We start from the raw sequence: 15,661 nt of genomic DNA, 5'->3' as shown, positions 1-15,661 counted from the left end.
CAGGCTGGAGATCTCTTCCACTGCGTTATTTCTGTTGCTCAAGCGCCCACCGTTGTATTCTAATACCTTTGCTGACTGGAGGTAAATACAGTATAAATTGTCACTTTGACATGTTACACTCTGTAGTGTGTTGAATAATGCATTTAACACGCTGTCACGATGTACCTGCACCTTGCCAAACGTTTGCAATCGTGTCTGCTCGTTTTGTACTTTAAGACGTGGCTATTTGTTTACGAAGCACTTCTTGCTCCAAGAAATCTTGTTTTGTGCAGTTGCCACCGCTGCAGATACTCAGGGAGCGGACGGAGGAGACGTCCTAGCAAATGGGTTGAACGGCCCTGCAAAACGAAGGAGGATGGCTTTTCTCTTTTGAGTGTGTTAATTTTTTGTGGCATTCCTCTGGCATGTTATTTTCTTAGCTTGGAAGCCGTTTGGAGAGGGAAGGAAGATTAGCTCTGATCCTCACAAGCTCTGCGCTGTATTTTTCATTCTGTCACCGATGCTTTATGTTACCTGGTGTGCCACCCCGTCACACTCGGTTCCCCAACTCCCCAGAAGGTGGCTCCAATACCTCAAGCCCCTTCCCCATCCAGCTGCACTTTTCCAGACCTAACTGTGTCATTTGAAGACGTTACGGTCCCAGGCTTGCGTGGAATACACCCAATCTCTAGCATTATCTCGCTGATGTGATTTCAGATACAATATGAAAGAAGCAGCGTTTGTTGCATAGAAATGCTTTAAAAAGACTTGATGTCTCATAAAACTTGGCCCCATAAAGTCAGGTTCAGAAGGACCCTTTCCCTTTTCTTTCCCAAATATAAACCGAGCATTTGTGACTAGCATTCATCCACAGGGAGGCAAAAAAAAAAATCAAGTTCTTCCAAAATGTGGCTCTGCAGGGCTGTATGGGAAAAGGAAAACTGGTATTCAGTTATCAAGTGTCTCATTTGGACACACTTAGTTAATTTGAAAAGCAAATGAAGGAAGGACCTCAACCATCTGCCTAACACTGTGCTTCTCTTCCGGAGTCTTTTTTTCTGATTATAATATTCTGGCAGCGCTGTGGCATCCACGGCTACGCTCCAGACAGAGCACAGAATACAGAGAGCGTAGGAGCAATTAAGCTGCTGTCGGAACTGGGCTGTGTGTCGCTGGAGGTGTCGGTAGAATTAACCGTAGTCAGTCATAGGAGAATAAAAGCTGGATAAACTGTTGTTAATCTTTTTACACTTGGATTAATTGCAGCAACTGTAATCTCCCAGTTGACTTCCAAATGCTTAGTTTGGGACGTGAGTCAACTCTTAGCTTGGACAAGTGCTAAACTGAAGGTGCAAATGTGGGTTCCTGGAGCTGTGGCCTGGCCACTTGTGCCTTGCTCCGCTTGGTATTCCTTACCCCAGACTATCAAGAAAGCAAGTGCAGGATGAGAAGGATGATCGGAGGCAAGGCTTTCAGTTCAGGCTAAATGATAGAAATTAAAAAAAAATCAAGATGGATAAGGAGAGGGAATGATTACTGTGGGATGCTGTTTTTCTCAATGGAAGAAGCAGAGGGGCGCTAGAAATTAGAAGGCCGTAGGTTTCAAATATAAAATGGAAGTAATGTTTAAGAAAACAAGGGATTAAACTGTGGGGGCCTTGCAGCTGATGTTGCAGCACCATGAAATATAGATTAATTCAAAAAAAGGGGAAAGGGATTTCCTGGAGGATGTATTCCCCAGTGTTCCAGGTGCCACTTTCAGCTCTGAAAAAAACGCACCTCTCTGATGGTTTGGAGGCTGGCGGAGAAACCATTGCACGCTTGCCTTTGATCACGCTGTTCTTTAAGCGTCCGCTACCAGTAAAACTCTGTTAGGCGGACTATTGGATTGACCTTCAGCTGGACTTGCATTTTTATGGGGAGAAGCGGTTGATAACTGTATTGTTCTTGTCTTCTTGGGGAGTTGATAGCTCTATCTGCGTGGAACAGAGAGGTTTTTTTACGTTGCCTGTGAAGTTTGAAAAGCTCTTGAATCCTTGCACAGCATTTGATACAAGGGGGCTTTTAAAACGCAGGTCATTATTGTTCTATGTTGGGCTCTGGGTAGTGAATGCGGATGTATTTCCTCTTCAGAAAGTTCTGTTTATGCTGCAATGATGCTGCAGGCCAATTTCTGTATCGTTTCTGTGCATTTATCTCTGTTGATGACGGTTTATTGAAGAGGTCTGTCTTTATGTTGTCAGTGACTTAATGATGAGAATCAGAGCTTTAGGATTTGCAGGGGAAAGGAAGTGCTTGACAGGCACTGTTGAAACGGTTTAGCCAATCTTTCATTTTAACAATAGCGAAATAAAATAACCCAAGTGCAGAAATAGATATTCTTGAAGCCGAACGTAATGCTCATCAGCATAGATAAACACATAAAGGATTGATGCGTTTTAAAACTATGTCAAAGATTCCTGTTCAACAGCCATGTTAAAAACAATTGGAGGGGGCTCGTTCTGCACCTCTTATGTTCCAGAATGGATTAAAAGGGATTTGAGAGGAAAAGGAGTATTGCCTGGAGGTAGGAGTCCAGAATGGCTTCTCACTGCTGCTTCCCTTCTCTGCCAACTGCGTGCTCTGACCCTTTGGTGTTACGACTCCTGTGAATGAAGATGATTTGTTAGTTGCAATAAATTTTGCTTCTAAGGTCTGAAATGGTGGGAGTATCAGGAAACAGGAGTTTCTCTGCCAAATCGGTGCTCCCAGACTCCGGGATAAGTAACGTTGCACTGAACGAAGCCTCGTTTCTCTGGGGCGAACTACAGCTTTAGGGGAAATTCCTGGTGAGGATCACAAAGGTGAAAAGCCTGTCTTTACTTCAGTTTTCCTGGCCGATTACAATGAATATTACGTCATTTCCAGGTGTATCGCTTCATGGACTAACAGGTACATTGCTGCCTTATGAGCTCCTCCAGGAGCACCAGCAAAGGCGTAAGAAGGATGTTTAACATCAACCTGTTCAAGTGCCTTAACAAAACGGAGCGTAAAAGCATTGATTTCAATGCGGTGATTCCTTTTTTCCGCCCTCACAACAGAGCAAATATTGCCAGCCTTGCGTGTGAAGGAAGTGTTACTGCCCAACGCTGCCTGCAGCTGCCATTGCTGTACCACGGCGTTGTTTCTTCCTTACGAGCCTTGTGCTGGGGACTGTCACGGAAAGGTGTTGAATTCACATGAATACCCTCTGGAGTCCCAGGCCTGGGCGCGTGTTCTGTGGTGAGGATTTCTAAGGATTTTTCCCTGGTAAACATAGTCCTTTCCTACGTTATGAGAACCTAGCTGCCGCGGCACCAGCCAAAGTTTTTACAGCTTCAGTAATAGTGTGACGTTCAAATACGTCGAGTCACTAAACAACATCTTGCCCTAAATTAGGCTGTCCCTGTTTGCAGCCAGTAGCAAGAGCCTTTCTAGGGCTGCTCTGCCAGCTTAAATATCCATGGCAAAGTCGTGACTTAACCGTTCGCGATCTTGTGTTAAGCTTTCCAGGATGCTCACGGTGAATTTGGAAACAACTTCTTCTGCAGGAGAACTGTCCATGTTTAAGCTACACCTCCTGAGTCAACTTCTAAGTGTTGCTGTCTTGGTCTTGAAGTTCTGATGTTACTTCTGATGGAAGGTCAAGAGTCCCCAAGAGAAAATTCATCATCAAAAAACCAAATGTGACTTTTCTGCCCCCAGATTGCGTTGGAAATGACTGGCCGAGTTCAGCAGGTGAGGTTGTGCGAATGGGCAGTGTTCAAGATCAGCTGCTTCTGTAGGATATTCAACAGGAGTTGGGTTCTCTTATTCTTACAATGTGGACTTGACCAAGATCTCTTTGTAGCCAGGCATTTGAAGGGCTGTTCGGTTGCACTGGTGGAAGAAATTAGGAATTCTATGGTTGCGTTCCACAGCGGCTCTCCTAAAGATAATTAGTTGGTTGCATGATTGCACAATTGTTCCTGTTGGGTTCTGGAGTGTTTTCCTTCCTCCTTTTCTCCCTCTGTGGTTAATTAAACACACAAAATTACAGTTTAAAAAATTAGTTTTAAGGCAAAAGAGACTCAGCCCTGATAAACGTGGGCTTCAACCTCATCTGAGGTCCACAGAAATTAAGCAGATGTTCTGATACGGTTGTGGACAGATATCACTACAGAGTTTACACGCTACGTCCTATAGGAACCAATGAAACCTTTTTTCTTTTTTTTTTTTTGGTGAACCTCAGTAGGAAACTATAGAAAATATGGGTGCTTTTGAAAATGAGATTACAGATGGTGTTAACACTGACCTACTCAAAAAGCAGCCTGTCTAGCTCTAAGTATTTCAGGAATATCTGTCATTAAGAGACGCTTTTGGTAATGGTACAGAGCTGTAGCTGAGCGCTTTCTAAGACAGCAGTTTTCCCTTGGAAAATACACATCTACTGAAATATTTCCCATGGTGATGTGCCAGTTCTTTTTTTTTAAATGAGATGTTTTGATAAGGCCAGAAAATGTAATTGAAACTTTTGTTATATAAATTAATGGGGAAGATGTGAGGTTGATTTGCTGTGTCTGAAGTAAAGTACTTCAGGGTTATTTGTTTTGCTTGTCTGGTGGAGAATGTTTTTGTTTGCTTTGTGCTTGGTAAGAGAGAGGATGTTTTGAAGTCTGGATGTTTTGCTGTTTCCAGTGGAATGGCAACTTCTGGTTTTAAAACAAACAAATAAAATGCCTCTGCTTGGAGGAGGCGAGTTTGCTTGTTCTTTGCCTTTGTGCTCCACACTTGCAACAGAAAAAGAAATGAAACGCTGTTATTGTTCATGGGTCCTGTCACGCCGCAAAGTCTCAATGTTTTTAGAGGAAGAGCAAGGGAAAATCTTGGCTGGATTTGTCCAGCTTTCAGAAACTGTTCAGAAAACAGCTTTGTGATGTGGTAAACTGAAAGACATGAGTCTGTAGTAATACTTCTTAAAATGAAAGTTTTCTTGAAGAGTGGAAATATAAAATAGCTCTCAATATAAAATAGCTTTGAGTGATAAAGTCCAGATGATACTTGCCAAGTCTCTCAATAGCTGCGGTAGGAGAAATTAGCCAGAATTTGAAAAGTAGTTATAATGACCAGCGAGAAATTCTTCAAAAAGAAAACTGGCATTTAAGTGTTTGACTTAAAGGGAACTGAAAGGGGACTAAAGGCCATCTGCTCTCCTGCAGATCTCCCAGATAAAAAATGGAAGTCCGCTTAGATTAAGTTTGTCTGGCAACTTAAATTTGGCATGCTTCAATCAAAGTGCCATCCCAGTGCAATCAGCCCGGCAGAGAGGATTTTACCTGGCCGTATGGGTTAGGTCAGGTTCATCGCCACAAAAAAGTGCTGTACGTAACAGTCTGAAGTGTTTTGTACTAATGCAGTTACACACGTGGCCGAAATATACCCCCGGATAATAATTGTAATAGATATTTCCAAGAACTGCCGGTGACTTCTGGAGTCTTGAGCATCGAATCCTGCGAAGATATTTGCAGCTGGGTTCCCCAAATCCCCGGTCATGCAGTTCTGTCACTTCCTAGAGAAATCCATCCTTACATGACGTGCATATTTATGTTCTCTGCCAAGAAAAGTAGCTTCCACAAAGCTCTCTTGGTGTTTAAAAATAAAAAAATCTGCTAAGTTGCTGAAGGTCAATGTGTAATGGCGTGACATCGGATGTGACACCACTGCTAATCTAATAAGAGGAAAACAGATGTGGGAAGCTCCTATGATTTCCTGCTTATTAAGATCAGATTTGTCCTGTGATTATGAGTCTTTTTTGCCTGCTGGAGATGTGGCCGTTTAGACAATGCTCTTAAAGACGCCTAAGAGCTGGTTTGGCATAGCGTCTTCCCTATCTGCTGTTGGCACTAGTTTAGTAATAAGGTAAATGTTATCCCCTTCAGAAGTAATTAGGACAACTGTTTTATGTGTATGCGCATCTCAGACAACTATGAAAATGCTACAGATTTCATAATCTTTGCCATTTTTTCTAAAGACAATTATCTGGGTTAAGCAAACTCTTCCTGGCTCAGTGGCCAGACTTTCGAACAATGCCTGCCTGGTTTTATTCATTATTTACTACTTAGCATCAGTTACGTGTTTCTATTTCCAGTGTCCTATTTTTCACACTTGATTGGATTTTTGTTTGAATATTTCCCGGTGCCAAACGCCTACTTATACCTCTTGCAGTTAGGAGAGCTGATATTTCTTGTGGTGTGAGTCTGCAGAGACCGGTTTAATTAGTACTCGTGGGGTGGCTATAAGCCCTAAAACTCAGTTACATGATGGGTGGGAGAATGGACTGTAAATCTCTCTTATTTTTCCTGTAAATTTATGTTACGCAATCATACATTCTTTCCCTAAAGTTACAAGAGGCAGCGTGTTTATCCTTTCTTGGTGTCTAATAGTGTTGCCAATTATCATGAACCTGTAAACAAGAAATGCCAAAGGTTCGTTAACTTTAAAACCAAAGAGAAAATGGGGTCTGAGGCAATGCTCTAAAGGATGCCGTAAGGGCGGCCAGGTGAGCGTGAAAGCACATCAGGGGTTATTAGCTGAATCCCCATAACTCCAATCTGCCCAAATGAGTACACCGCAAGCAGATGTTTTACTGCTGCGGTGCAGCTGCCATCCAAGCCTTGGAAATACCGGCTCCTTAGATTAACAAAGAAACCCAAGGTTGAAGGTAATGATGTCTGAAAATAAACTAGAAATGGCAGGCTGGTGAAAATTAGTCAGGGTTGATTAAAGCGAACGCAAGGATCTCTAGCAGAGTTTAAATACACCTGTGGCCGTGAGATCATTTGATACCTGTGTTCATTTGATCGTGTGCCCGCTTGGACGTGTCCCAGATCCTTCCCTGAGTGACGTGGGGTGGAGCGGGGAGGGATGTAAAGTCATTTGTAAGAATTGGAGCCTAAATCCCCATTGTCTTTGTAGTTCTCCTGTGAACCTGCTCCGATGGTCCACCAAATTGATGAAAAGACTGCTCTTCACGGAGTTGGGGTTGGAACCCCCAAGAACAGAGCTGTTCAAGGTTTGTCTGGACAATCACGAGTCAAGAATCGAAGGATGCTATTGTAGTACCAGAGCTTGCCTTTGGCTGCAGCGTCTCTGTGTTCATGGAAATGGCAGCACAAAGCGCTCCTTCAGGCTTTGACGCTTTTCATGGGAGACTGATGGGGCACAGATGGCGAATACCGCAGTCCTTGCTGGTTCCAGTGGCTGCGGCGAAACTGTTCTGGTGAAGAAGGGCTGCGGGGTCAGGCCCATGCACTTGTGTAAGATTGAATCCTCAGCTGGAATTGCATCTGCTGCACTCCATTGGTTTTACTTTTGCTTAACAGACCATAAACAATTTGTTTACATAGACAGCTTTTCATCTTCCACAGTGAATCATAAGTGAGTTCTCCAGGGATCAATCCCTGGTCTGGTTGCTGCTTTTCATTTATATACCAGGCTTGGATGATTTAGATCATCAGTGTTTCCATCTGAATTCAAAGGCAGCTGGTTTATGTCCTTTTCCTTGCACAAAGGATCTTACTAAAAATCTACATTATGGATCTGGCAGATTAAGGTTTGCTTTGAAATACTTTGCTATAAAGCAGAAAAGAGATGTTACAACCCATTTGCCAACAGAGAAGAGGACCCCAGTCCATCAGTGTTAAAAACGCAGGTCCCTCTCTCCAAGTAGTCGTACTGTAATGGTCCTCTGGCAACAATGATGAGCTCTTACTCTGGATGTGCCTTTGAGTAAGGCAAAGAGAACGTGTGTTACAGGGGACGGCGTCTTACAGACAGAGCTAGAAAAGGATCTGAAATGATGAAAAGGGTTGAGGTGATGCCCTAAAGGTGACCAGGTGGGCATGGAAGTATATCCAAGAGTTCTTAGCTAATAGCTGGACCTTTTGTAACCGAGTGAACATCTGTGCTGTGGTGCCATGACTGTACGAGCTACAGTTGTAAGCCTCCTGAGAAGGGCAGCCTGGGGCTTAGGAGTATCTGGAACCACAAAGAATTGAAGAAACTCTCTCTTCTACCCGCAGAGATTCATGTCCAAGGCATGACCCATTTTTAGTCACCCGCATAGTAACCTACAGAGCAAACGTGGCACACGATTCCCATGAGTCAGGTCAAATTTGCTGGCTGTGTTTTGAAGAGTTTGAATTTAGTTTTAATTTGTGTATATATCTTTTAAACTTTTTTTTTTACAATTTTACATATCTGATTCAATGTACTTGTCTTTGTACAGTTATTCCCCAAATGGCTGAAGGTTTCCAAAATGACTACCAGCTGTCCGTGTTTCACATATCATTAGTTATTTAAAAACTAACGTCTTGTGGAGCCCTGATAACGTATGAATCTTGATTAAAAACATTTCCCCTGAAATGTCAGTGTTGGGGTGATTTCCCTCGCTCAGTTGCACAGAGGTAACGCAGATTAATAGACCACCGTGTTAGTATTAACCTTAGAAGAAAACAGATGCCGCAGCTACTTAGTTGTGAAAAATACCAGATAAAATAGTGCGATTATTCTTTGCAACTGCACCCCATGTACTCAATTCAAATTAAGTCTTAGAAGGTACTGCTTTTTCCTGTCAAGTTGTTTATTTAAAAAATTACTCTGGAGCAAATAATTCATTACCTTCAAACCTTGCGTTTGGTGATTGCTTATAATAAGAGTCCACTTTGAGAAGCAGTTGGCTTTTTCCTTCATTACCTATACATAGACCCAAAGAATTTTTTATACTCCAGTAAACATAATTTGTATTTCACGACATGTTATGAGTTTCTCATTGTATGAATGTCTTAAAATGAATTTATAAATAATTTTTATGGTTCAGCGAGAAAAGCCATTAAGGTGTTTAAAATGTTTGGAAGTGCAGGAGTTGAAAGAGTAGTTTGATATATACGCTGCAACGGGAGCTGGGAGCTGTAAAGGCATGTTGTAGTTTAGCAAAGAAATCTAGAGGGCTTCAACTACAAATTACTAAAATTACTAGTTCTAGAAATAGTATAGGAGGGAATTTAAAGATGAAAGAACGTGATCACCGTTTAGTAATAGTAGCACGGTGTTCGGATACTTATTGTAATCTATTTAGATCAAGGTAGTTGTTAAATATGTTTTAAAATGTTTAAATATGTGTAGCTATGCAAATAATCTAGCTGGTAAGGCATTATCAACAACTCCTGCCTTCCCATCCCCGGAAACTCTTTAGTCTAAGAAATGCCACTTGTGGTCCTGCAAAAATCGGATATTGGGACTCCAGGCTGTCCTGGCAACTCTTAATTCCGCTGGACAACACAGCATCGATGAAAACTACTGCATTATATGGATCCTGGAATCTCAGAGAAGAATTTTTCGTCACCCATTACCTTTTTCTCCTCTAACACGAAGAACGTAGTGCTAAATTCATGGGTAATATGTGTAAGTTTAGCGAAGTACTGAGTCTGTGCTGAACCATATAAACTTTCCTCAATGAATTGCTCAATCTCCTTTGTTTGGAAGAAGAACAATTAATATCAGATCTAATTGGCTTACATGTCCCAGGGTAAAGTTTCTTAACTCTCTTTTTTGTATGGCATTTTTAATTATCTTAGAATGAGCATTTGCGCATAGAAATATCAATGCAAACATGTGCAAGCATTTTTATACATGCATCCAGCTGCCACGCTCTTCAGAAAGGGATTTTGTTTCATTCTGGTTGCTCTTGCCAACTTTTCCTGGGGAATGTGCCGGCATCAGCCAACAATCAGGAGAGGGACCAGGGCTGCAGCGCCTACACAAATGCCCAGATTCAAAATGATCCCAACCCATTGAATCCCCCGATAATAGATTATATTTTTAGGTTGGGTTATTTTTTGGTGTGTTTTTTTTTTAAACTCAGCTCAATCTCCTAACATTATTCTAGCCAATAACTAAATGATTACATTGCTAATTAGCAGCCTCGGACTATCATCTAGTTTTAAGGCAACTAGTTTTGATAAAGTATGAGCGTTGAGGCTGGCCAGAGAGGTGCTGTCACCAAGCACAATGCTATTTATTCTCAGCAAAGGTGTGTTTCAGCACATGGATTTATACAGTGTATTTATACTGTGTCTAGGTTTGCTTCATGGTCTTGGAAGACAAGACCTTCTGCATTTAAAAAAAGTAAATAAGGCATAAAACCTCGTTATTTATTATTCCAAATGCTGGTTGCGTAGGAAGTCTGTGACGGATAGAAAATAAACTGGATGTTTCTAGGCTACTGCTAATAAACTGATAGGGGAGCTTTAATCCTCTTGGGGATTAAAATGTCAGAGTTGATAAGGAATTTTCTTTATGTGACTGTGTAAGTCAAGCTGTTAATTTAAATAAACAAACAAAACCCCCAAACACACAGAAAACCAATAACCTAAAACCAAAAGCGTTTTCCGCAGAATATTTCTCCACTAGAAAATGATGCAAGAAATACATCAGTTCTGTCGGTTTTGTGGTAAAGCAGAGGATCCAAAAGTGGCTAATGGTTCTGGTCTGGGCTCTTGACCCCCTGCTTTTCAAATCTCGGGTTTTGAGATGACTCGAGCGTGCAGACCTTTAGAAGGACAGGTTAGCTTATGGTCTCTCCTTGGGTGTCTGCGTCAGCTTTTTCTTTAAGGAGACACTTCACTAAAGAATATATCTTACATAGCATGTAGGCATTGCCATGGCAACCGTTCATTTTGAATTACAAAACAATCAGCTATTAAACCCCCACAGAATCTATTGCCATGTAAATTACCACCAAGAGGCAGGTAGTGACTTAAACCTCTTCATTTCAGGGGGTTAAAAAAGAATTAATTGCTTAATCTTGAATCGTTTCTTTCCGGTTTTCTTCTGAAACTGCATCACTTACAGAAGAAGAGGATGGAGCAATGGCTCCAGGAGATGTCTCCTGCCCAGGGAGGAGATATGATGACAAGTACTGGAATGGATATTTGGTTGCTAATCCATCATTATCAACTGGCTGGCTGGATTCAAACCAGGCAACTGCATTTGGATGAGCCTAAATTCTTTGTTTCCCTGATGAAATCAGTAACTTGACTTCGTGAGAATGAAGGTTTTTGCCCTTTTCAAGTTAAGGCAACACTTGAGTTCTAGATCCACATGAATTTTTGAATTTTTTCATCATCTTTGTAGCCCTTTCCCCAAAGAACTGGTTGGTGTCATCTAGGGGAATAAGATTTCTCTTGATTCAATGACACTCCTCCTTAATTTTAATCCCGGGGGGGAGCCTAATGACTTCTGAGACTTAAAGCACATGTTTATCGCTTTATATTTAAATGCTATGTTAAGTAGCTGAAAGAAAGATCGTCTACTAAAAAGACGGGGCTGGCTGCAATGGGTGGCCAGCCATTACGTCTAAAGCCTTAAAATCCTGCAAAAGGTGCCTTGCTCTAAGGTTCTTCTATCGTGCTGCGCTGTAGGCTGAATACAGTCAGTAAATGACTATATTTGGGACTGGAAATAATTGCTTTTGGATTTGCGAGTGGCAACCACAAATTATTTCCTGCACCCCCATTGTCAGAAGAAACTCTGCTCTGGTTTCCAGCTGGGACCCTTTGTGTAGCTGGTGCTGTCTGCCATGATTAGATGGAGTGTTGCGCTAAAAAGCTCCTTCAAGTCTTATTTAGGCAGAAATATCCACTTTCCTTTTGATTGAACCAACGTTCTGTAATAATAGTGGCTTTATTTTAATTAAACACACACACACCCCCCTAACCAATGTATTGTTAGTGACAAACATTTAGTAGGAGACGATCGCTTTGTCTTTCAAAAACTTTCACTTGTCAGCTTCTCAAACATTTTATTTTCATTAATTAAAACACTCTGGTGTTTTCGTGTAGGAAGTCAGTTGGTTTTGCAAATTCCTTGCAGAGGTTGAAAGCTTCTACCTCATTTTGTAGGACATTTGTCCGTGAGCAAGGCTTGAAATTGAGAGGTTTTCTTGATGGCTGGAATTCCACAGTAAATGTCAGTATGAATAGAATTAGAATTTTTATATATCACCACCCCTCTCTTCTGCTGTAGGTAGGCAGCAAAATACATGTGCTGGCCAACGGTAAAATGTCACTGCTCTGTTGTAAGCACTAGTGGGTCTAATCCAGATGTGGGGGTGATATTTTGTCTGCTAGAGGTCAGTTTAGAAAAGGGCATGGAGGAAGGAAGGGGAAAGAAAAGGGCATTCTGTGAGCTGGGAATGATGTTTTGTCGGCACTGGAAAAACAGCTGTTTAAGCGGTGTTGGTGTAATTGAACAGCACCTTTCCACTTCAGAATTAAATAAATTGGTATAGAAATGCTTTTTACACTGGTAGCGTGTCCCCGTGGGAACAGGGGCTGCTGCCTTGGGAGAAGACATCTTCACGACGTGAAGTGCAAGTGCGTCAAAGCTCTGTTTTTACAGATAAAGGTTAATAAAGGTTAATAGTGGCCCGGTTAATAAATAAAAGGTTAATAATGGTACAAACCCAGCATAACAGCACACCCACTTCTGGTTTTTATTAGAAGGCAGCACAGAGGCAATTTACGTATGGAAAATTCCCTCTCCTCCCATGGCGGGAGGCACTTGCCACCTCTCACTGTCGCATCCTTGAGAGAGGGTCCCTTCTGTTGGGCAGCGGTTGGATCGCAGCGGCACCTCTACTGGCCTTGTTGCAAGGCCGGAGAAGTCGTAACTAAGCTGAAGCTGGTGGTGGTGACATTAAACATGAGGGGGTGTGCTGCTGCCTGTGGTCTGTGTAAAGATCTAAAGATACTCCCACCTCTCCCTCAAAATTCATATCGATAAGTATAATGAAAGGTCATCCATTAAATCTGATGTTCCTTAAACCAAAAGTTTCCATTCGCAGTGAAAAAAAACCCTCACTAAATGTGTAACTGCTGTATTTTGACTGGTGGTGCTGTGTTTTGTTGTTGGTTTTTTGGTTTGTTTGTGTCTTTTTTTTTTTAAGAGACAAGAAATATGGAAGTAGCATTATTGATTAAGTTTCCTACAGCTCTTATTCTCCTCTCTTCTCCTCCACCCAGTGTCTGGGAGCAGTGCTTGCCAAATTAGGTTTCCATCTTAATTATTCCTGACATTTTCTCCAGGATGCTATGATCTACTTCAGGGATTTGCAGTTTAACATGCTAGTCATTTTTATTGCATGGAAATGTGAACTGAATAAATTGAGATGGGCTATTTTTGTTGTGAACTGTTTAATTTTGGATGATTGCATCAAAGTGCAGGAAAGTTTTACCAAGTTAATAAAGTTTAAATTGAATTCTCCTATAAACACTGCACTCGAAGGATGTCAGCAAGCGCGGTAGGCTGACGGTCTGTTTTTCTTAATTGGGATAGCCTGATAAGGAAAAAATTGTATTCCAAGTATTGATTTAAAAAGATACTCTTGGTGAAATGGAGAAACTCAAATTATGTCAGGAGGCAATCCGAAAGAGTACAACAAGATTTTTACCCTCAAGTCAGCCTTTTTTGTTCCAAAGTATAGATAAAAATCTATAAATAATAATATGAGATTAGGTTGCTGGCTAATGCAATTATTTTTTTTTTTTTTTTAGGTCGGTTCCTGCAGAAATGATGCTTAGGACTGTATTCTGCATTCTTAAAAAATATCTTAAGAATAACGGTATATCCACTTTAAGGAAATTCTGCTATGCAAGACGTATTTGAGTCAGTATTAAACAGTCAAGTTGGATTGGACATTCTACTGTAGTTTTTCAGAAAAATTTAAATGATGCTATTAAATGTTGATGTTCCTACACGTGAAGTTAATAAGTAAATGAATTGAGTTGTTAAGTTTCAGAAGTCTAACGTGTTTGGAATGTAACGAAGCAAAATGTTCCCTTTTCATTTAAAAAAATAAAGCAATGAACAATGGGATGATGGAAACCAAGCTCGTAATCCTGCTTGTGTCATGCTGCCCTGCACTTCAGCTATGGATTTCTGGGAATATCTGTGCTGCTTGACTGTACGTGAGACGATGTTGGCTGGCCCGGTGATTTAAAAATTCAGGTTTTGGGATTGTTTAAAAACAGGTTTGGTTTTTGGTTTTGTGTTTTTTTGTTTGGTTGGTTTTTTTGGTTTTGTTTGTTTGGTTTGTTTGGGTTTTTTTGTTTTTTTTATGAGCTGCTACCATAAATCAATGGCTATAGACGCAATATAATTGGGGAATAGAAATAATATCACTTGCTTGATATAGTGAAGCAACAAAATACACATGTTGAAGAATAGATATAGAAATTTTATAGCGTACTGAAAAAGGGGGGGGGGGAACCTAAAGCCTTCAGGAATATTACAATTGCCTCATGTACAAAGAATGTGCAATTAAATAAGCAATTAGTTATGGATTATTCACTCAGCTTGAGTGTTGGATATTTGAGTAGCACGTTAACCTTGAAATGACTGCTTTTATAGCCCTTATTGTTCGCCAATAAATTAGAGCTCCATTTAAAAAAAACACCCTTCTTGGGCTTGATCTTGCGAAGAAATTAAGATATTTCGCTGCTGCTTATTGTATCGCAGCTGGGAGACTGAGGCAGCACAGTGGTACGGCTGGATGCACATAGGGAAGATGATCTTCCCTGCCTCAAATACTTTTAAATAACCAGGAGGAGGGGAGAAGAGGCAGGGCACTTTTCACACGTTCAGCTTGTGTGGATTTTCAGCGGCACGCTACCCTGGTTGTAGGTCTGTTCCCAAACCAGCACCCTATGGCTGTGTAAATTGGTAAATAACCGGAAGGTATTTTATAAAATGAGTGTAATTAATCAGAATTGAGCTAAGTTTTTTTCTGAACGGTGTACGTACTCCACCTGCTTTCTGTTGTCCAACAGCAAAAGTGATGTTCAGCTTCAGTGTGTTGGCACCTCATTTTTCTTCCAGTCTTGTCTAACCAGTTAATGCATTTTTTTTGTTTCTCGTTCTCCACAACCTTTCACTGACTGATACATATCTCCTTGGTCTCCTTTTTCTCGTTTCAAGTGAAATAAATAGGAAAAGAAGGAGATAGTTCAGAGATATTGGTTGCTGTCACGAACGCACACGTGTCTGTGCCCTGTTGCCTAAATCCATTATTGCGTTACCCTGGTAGAGACCAGTATGTTTCTATGTGACTGTACAAGCTAAGCAATCTAACGTGATTGCTATTAAATGCCTCCTTACATTTCTCAATGCAATCCATTACCAAATAAATTCCAGATGCAGTCAAACAAAATCTCAAGCGAGCACATCCGAAGGCAATGAACTGTGCAAAACTAACTGATACGACACGTACCTAAAAACCCCGGAACCTTCCTTGTGAGACTGGCTCACGACAAGATGTCTGAAGGGAAGCTGATGGGAACGGTGGTGTTTGACGTTGTCACCGTTGGCCTTGGCACCGCCATCCTGTCCTCCTCAGCAGCTGATAGAACTTCTGCTTGTGCTTGTTCTTCTTGTCTTACCAGGTGCGATCCCAGTGGTAGCAGTCGTGTCTCTTTTGCATTATTTGTTGATAGAAAGAAGGAACAAGACAGACCAAAACATCCCTTCTTTTGAAGACTCGTCATTGTTTGAAGTGCTGATGGAACTATATTCTTCATTATTGTATTTGTTACTACATCAAAACACGATGAGAGAAGAAGCTAAACAA

At 41.2% G+C, this 15,661-nt stretch overlaps 1 long non-coding RNA gene across 1 annotated transcript in view; it reads left to right on the top strand.

Annotated features, from left to right (window-relative positions):
• Positions 1-14,561, top strand: part of LOC141733377 (uncharacterized) — a 48,245-nt gene extending 33,684 nt beyond the window's left edge. The window contains exons 2-3 of the long non-coding RNA XR_012584283.1: positions 3,549-3,735; positions 13,590-14,561. This is a non-coding gene — a long non-coding RNA (uncharacterized LOC141733377). The remainder of the gene's footprint in view (positions 1-3,548; positions 3,736-13,589) is intronic.
• Positions 14,562-15,661: the final 1,100 nt, after the last annotated feature.

Source organism: Larus michahellis, chromosome 20 (genome assembly GCF_964199755.1).
Source record: "Larus michahellis chromosome 20, bLarMic1.1, whole genome shotgun sequence".
Taxonomy (NCBI): Eukaryota; Metazoa; Chordata; class Aves; order Charadriiformes; family Laridae; genus Larus; species Larus michahellis.
Note: the sequence above shows the minus strand (reverse complement) of the source record. Positions and strands in the feature narration are given on the sequence as shown.